General features: G+C 32.5%; 1 long non-coding RNA gene across 1 annotated transcript; it reads right to left on the bottom strand.

The window, feature by feature from the left end:
• Window positions 1-500: 500 nt before the first annotated feature.
• On the bottom strand, window positions 501-5,828 carry LOC138169204 (uncharacterized). The gene is made up of 2 exons (XR_011170287.1): window positions 5,729-5,828; window positions 501-1,291 (listed from the first exon to the last, which is right to left on the bottom strand). It is a non-coding gene; the product is annotated as an uncharacterized lncRNA (long non-coding RNA).
• Between the last annotated feature and the right edge of the window lie 886 nt (window positions 5,829-6,714).

Here is a 6,714-nt window from a genome sequence, read left to right as displayed (position 1 = left end):
TTACAGCTTGACCAAGAGTGAATTAGTGTACCTATCTTCCTCAAAATGCTCTGAGGCTATATTTATATCTTTTATCCTTTCTACAACCCTGAGTGATATGAAGTAGAATCCAGAGTTATTTTAATAGGCATTTATCTCATTTATTATTGATTTGGAGTTTTTCCAGAACACAATTAACAGTTCTTTTGAAAATAATTATATTGCTTTCTTTCACATCACCAGAATTTCACCCAATATTGCTTCCTTTTCCCCTTCCAAAAAGCCATCCCATATAACAAATATTTTGAAAGAACAAAAGAGGAAGAAACAAAAATCATTAAAACTGATCAATACATAAAAAATATCTAAAAATATAACCTCCCACTTCTACAAAAGTGGGGTCTAGGTGTCCTGTCAAGTTTTCTTTGGAGACATGCTTATTCTTAGTAATTCTGCAATACTTACCTTGATTTTTTTTTTTGTGGTTGTTCTTTCTATTCACATGGCTATCATCATGTATATTATTTTCTTGGTTCTATTTAGTTCACTTGGCATCCGATCTTTCTTATCTTTGTACTCATATATACTTTTCATTTCTTACAGTTCCATAATATCCATTATTATAAGCCAATTTGTTTAGCCATTTGCCAAAAGATGGGTATCTTCTTTGCTTCCAATTATTTGAATGAACTAAAAGTAAAACTGTTATATTTTAGTGTATATGGAGACTTTCTTCAATCACTGACCTACTTAAGGTATAAGTCTAGTGTTGTTGTTCAGTTGTTTCACTCATGTATGACTTTCTGTGACTTCATTTGGGGTTTTCTTGGCAAAGACACGGGAGTGGTTTGTCATTTCTTTCTCCAGCTCATTTTACTGATGAGGATACTGAGGCAAACAAGGTTAAGTAACTTGCCCAGGGTCAGACAGCTCAACAGTGTCTGAGGCCAGATATAAATTTAGGAAAATAAGTCTTCTGGACAGTAGGCCAGACACTGCGCCACCTAGTTGGCCATAGTCTAGAATTAGAATTTGTAAGCCAAAGGCATTTGAATATTTTAGTCATTCAATCTTTATAATACTAAAGTGCTTTCCAAAATGATTATCCTAGGACCTCAGGGCAGTTTTCCTTAATGATTTCTTGAAAGATGTTGTCCAGGCTTTTTTTTTATCATGGTTTTCAAGTAGACCAATAATTCTTAAATGATCTCTCCTGGGTCTGTTTTCCAGGTCAGCTGTTTTTTCAATGAGGTATTTTACATTTTCTTCTATTTTCTTATTCTTTTGATTTTGTTTGACACGATGGAAAATGCTGTCCACAAAGAGAAAGAATTATGGAGTCTGAATGCAAATTGACGCATACTATTTTCTCTCTCTTGTTTCTTCTTTCTTGTGGTTTTTCCCTTTGGTTCAAATTCTTCTTTACCACAGGACTAATGTAGAAATATGTTTAATATGATTGTACATGTACAGCCTATATCAGATTACATGTTGTTTTAGGGAAGGAGTAATGGAGGTAGGGGGAGAAAATTTAGAACTCAAAATCTTATTGAAGTAAAAGTTGAAAACTACAAACAAATATTTTTTTTAAATAAAATTTTTTTAAATGATTGTCCTAATTCATAGTTCCACTAACAATGTGCAAGTGTACCTGTCTTCCCATAATTCCTCCAACATTGATTATTACCATCGTATGTCAAATTGACAATTTGCTAGATTTGCAGTGAAACCTAGGAGTAGTTTTGATTTTCAATTCTCTTGTTGTTGGTACTTTTTTTTTTTGCTTTTTGGAGGGGGAAGGTAGGGCAATTGGAGTTAAGTGACTTGCCCAAGGTCACACAGCTAGTTTTTGTGTTGTGTCTAAGGCCGAATTTGAACTCAGGTTCTCTTGACTCCAGGGCTGGTGCTCTAGTCACTGCTCCACCTAGCTGCCCCTTATTGTTGGTGATTTGAGGCATTGTTTGATATGGTTATTAATAGTTTTGCAATTCTTTTGAGAATTACTTATCTATATACTTAGGTCATTTATTGGGAGTGGCTTTTGGTGGCTATACACACATATACACAAATCTGCTTGTTGGTTATATATCTTTTTTTTTTAACTTTTTTTTGGGGGGAAGGAAGGGCAATTGGGGTTAAGTGATTTGCCCAAGGTCACATGGCTAGTAAGTGTTAAGTGCCTAAGACCAAATTTGAATTCAGGTCCTCCTAACTCCAGGGCTGGTGCTCTATTCACTGTGCCACCTAGCTGCCCCTTGGATCTTGGATATAAAACCCTTCTCTAAGAAATTTGATAAAAAAAAATTCCATTCAACTCTTTTTATTCTAGGTGTATTTTGTTTGTGCAAAACGTTTTTAATTTCATGTAATTAAATTTACTTACTTCTACCTCTTATAATTGACTCCATACCTTGTTTGGTTAAGAATTCATCTATTCATGGCTTTAAAAGGCATATGATATGCGCCTCTTCTTTTTCTTTAGTATCAAGGTCCCATGTACATTTCAAATTTATTGTGTAATACAGCATAAGAGGTTGGTATAAGCCTAATTAATTCCAGGCTATTTTCCAGTTTTCCCGGCCATTTTTGTCAAATAGGTTGTTTTTTTTTTTTTACTTGTTTTCTGGTTTATTGAAGAGTAGGGCTATTGAGATCCATTATTTCTAGTTCTTCCTTGTCTAATCTGTTCCCTTGATCCAATTCTCTAGCTTTTAACCAATAATAAATGGTTTTACTGACTGCTTCTTTATAATTTGAGGTCTAGAAGTACTATTACATCTTTATCTCTGTCTTTTTTAATTTTTCCCTTGATATTCTAGATCATCTGCTTCTCCAAATGAATTATTTTATTGAGTTCTGCAAATTATCCCTTTTATAGTTTGACTGGTATAGCATTAAAATTGTAAATTAACTTTGGCAGTATTGTCTCTATATTGGAATATCCCAGCCATGAACACTGAATATTCCTCCAGATACTTATATTGCTTAAACAATACTTTCTTTAAGGAGCACTTTGAAATTAAATCTATAGAAGAATTTTGTGGACTTTAACAGGCTGATCCTTACATATTTTATGCATTCTCTACATATTTTGTGTGGTAGTTCCCTTTCTATTTTTTTTTCCTTTTGGATTTAGTTATTACTACATAGAAATGTTGTGGATTTTTATGTGCTTATTTTGTAGCCTAAACTTAGCTGAAGCTATTGTCTCAAATATGTCATTTATAAATAGGAATGCCTTTGTTTGCTCTTTGCCTATCTTTACATCTTCAATTACCTTATTTTGCCTAATTGCAGTTATTAGCACTTCTAGACCCACATCAAAAAAACAACAAAAAAAAGCATCCTTGCTTTACTCATGTATTTACTGGGACAGCTTTTAGTACATTCCTACCATATATGATACTTGCTTTCTGTTTTATATTATTATTTATGTTAAAAATTATATTACTTATATATATTTTTAAAAGATGCCTCTATGCCTGGTACTTTATAGGACTTTTAGTACAGTTGTTGGACTTTGTCAGACTTTTTATACATCTACAGACAAATCATGTGGTTTGGGATGCTTTTTTTTCATATAATTGTTATTGTTTTCCTTAATATTGAATCTTTCATGCATCCTTGGTATGAATGTAACTTGATCATAATAAATTTTTTCTTGGATGATTAAAAATGTTCATTAATGATTTTGTTATACAGTTCACCTTCTTTGCTTTAACCTTCTCCAGTTTAGGTATTAGAACTATACTTGTCCCATAGGAGTCAGAGTGCTTTCTTTCTCAGTTTTCGAGTAATTGTTGTATATTGATGCTAATTATTCTTTAAAAGTTTAATAGAATTCTCTTGTGAAACAATCAGGACCAGAAATTCCCCCTTAACTCTCCCCCCACCCCCCACCATCCCCACTTTGGTAATTCCTTTAATGCTAATAATGTTTCCTTTTCTGAGATTGGGTTATTTAAATTCTCTTTTTGGTTTTTCTGTCAGTTTGGGAATTTTATGTTTTTTAAGATATTCCTCTACTTTTTTTTTAAGCCCAGTTCCAGTAGTATAAAATTGTGTATAGTAGGTTCTGATAATTCTTTTAATTTCATCTAATTTTGCTGATTTTGCTTTGTTTCTTTGCTATTTTGTGGATTTTTTTTTGCCCTCTTCTATTTAATCAAGTTATAAATTTGTTAGTCTATTCAAGGAACCACCTGTCAGCTTTATCATTTCTGTAGTCTTAAATTTTTTCCTATTTGTTTCTCCTTTAGCTTCCATATATCATCTTTTGTGGCTTTTTGGAATGTTTTCTGGCTTCCTAATTTAAAAAAAAACATACATTCAGCTCATTAATCTTCTTTTCTATTTTGCTAATGTGTTTCTAGGAATATGGCTTTTCACCAGAGGACTTTTTTAGCTGCATTCCAGAAATTTTGATATGTTCTTTCCTAATAATCATTTCCTTTCACATATTGTTTCCATGATTTGTTTTTTGGCCAGCTCATTATTTAGGATTTCATTGATAAGTCTCTATTTGGGTCTGTCTCTCTGAATATTACCTTTATTGCATTGTCAAGGATATTTACTTATGCTTTTTTTTACATGCATTTGCAACATATGTGTGCCCTAAAACATGGTCATAGTTTATAAGTTTCATGTAGTGCTTAGAAATAGGCATATTCTTTAGCAGTCCCATATAGATGACTGCTATGTCTATTAGCTTGTTTCCCCAATAATTTGCTCAATTCTATATTTTCCAATTTTTGTTAGATTTGTTCCTATTATTGTATTACAATGTCTTCTTATAATTCAGTTTTATCCTTTATGAATTGTACTAAGGCATTTGGAGCACATAAATTTAACGTCAATTTTGGCTGTTTCTTTTAGCATAATTTGGTGGCCTTGCTAATCTCTTTTTATAGTGTGAATTTTTGTTTTTACTTTTATAAAATGATCAGAATTCCTGTTTTGAATTCACTTGATGCATTAAAAAATGTTCCAGCTGTTAATTTTTATTTTATTTTAATTTTTATGTATTTTATATACATAAAATAAATATATTTATTTAAAATAAAATACATCTACTTTATGTATTTTTTAAGCAATAGTAGGATTTTCTTTTATCAACTTTGTCATTCTCTTAAAAGTGTTGCCATGTTGTTGAAACTAGGGATCAGCAATTACCAAGGGGACCAAATCTCATCCACGATATGCTTTTGTACAGCTCTGAGCTAAGAATTTTTTTATATTTTAAAATAAAGTTTTGTTGTATTTAAAATATAAAAATCATTCATAGCTTAAGTCCTACAAAAATAGGCCTTGGTACTCAACTGTAGTTTGCTGATGTTTTTAATCCATTTCAAGTTATGATAACTATGTTTTCCTTCATTTGTATCTAATATTGCTTTTTACCCCCTCAATTAGGATTTTTAGTTGTTGTTCCTCTGTATTTTCCTCTTCAGTTATTTTTGCTTAATCTACTTTAAAGTAACTTTATTCCCCAAAGGTTTCCTTCTCCTCACCCTCAAGTACTCCACTCCTATTTGTCATTCTTTCCTTATTTTTGGTGTTTTATTTATTTTTCTTCCTAATTCTTCCTTTTTCAGTCAATAGTAGTAAAAAATCTTCTGCTTCTCCTAATTTTTGCCTTAAAAAACATTCTGCTCCTTTCTTTAAAAAGAATTTCCTTTATCCTCTTCATTATTTATCATATTTTAAACTATTCTTTGATTCATGGTCCTTATATTTATTCTTTCTTTACCTTTTTTATTCCATAAAGAACGAAAGCTTCCAAGGTACACTGCAATGTAGATCTTGCCCTCTTTTTTTTGTTGTGCCTCATACTTAAAGGAATCAATTCCTAGGGGAGATAGAGAGGATAATAAGCATTGTCCCATGGTACAAATTATTCTGTGATGCTGATTATGCAATTTATTATTAATCCCTGACTTCCTCATGAACATTTTGGTTTGTTTTTTTGTTTTTTTCTTTTTAGAGGAGGAATGCAGGGCAATTGGGGTTAAGTGCTTATGTTTTTCATTGATTAGACTTAGGCTTGTAGGTTACATCACTTTGGGTTGAGTCTTAAGCTACTTTGCTCTTGGGAATACCTTATTACATTTCCTTTTTTAGTTTCAAAGAATTTGGCAAAAGTAGGGAGAAAGACAGTTTGAGTGGATGGTAGGATAAAATGCTTTTTGTTTTTAGAATGGGGGAGACTTGGCGATTGCTGTAGTAATAAGGAAGGAGAAAGGAACCAGCAGACAGGGAGAGTTTGAAGTTTTTAGAGGGTAATTAAATATCCAATCTGCTGGAAAATTTGAGTCAAGGGCACATGTAGATGCACTGACCTTGGCAAGGAGAAAGGTCACCTCTTTGTGAGAAAGGCTGTGAGAAAAAAGAGTGAGATATTATGTCAAGGGTTTTTGGATGAAGAGAATGGGTGAGTAGGGAGATCACATCTAATAGCTTGTTTGCTCAGTAAAGAGTTGAGGCCCTCAGTTGAGTTGGGAGAAGTTGTGAGAGGATTGGGAAGGGAAGAAAAGGTGTGGAATACCTTTTGTGGGAATCATGGGAAGATTAATCAACTGTCTTCACACAGTGAGGGACCAGGGGAGGTTGAATAGTATACATTTGTAATGTATATAAGCAATAGGATTGATTTTAAGATGTCCTCCAGCTGTACTGAGCAGTAGCTAAAGGTGAAATCTAGTATACGATCACATCTAAAGTTGACAACTCTTATCA

The sequence above is a fragment of the Petaurus breviceps genome, unplaced genomic scaffold (assembly GCF_028583685.1).
Source record: "Petaurus breviceps papuanus isolate PSGF00001 unplaced genomic scaffold, PetGlider_PUasm1.0 37, whole genome shotgun sequence".
Classification (NCBI taxonomy): domain Eukaryota; kingdom Metazoa; phylum Chordata; class Mammalia; order Diprotodontia; family Petauridae; genus Petaurus; species Petaurus breviceps.
Note: the sequence above shows the minus strand (reverse complement) of the source record. Positions and strands in the feature narration are given on the sequence as shown.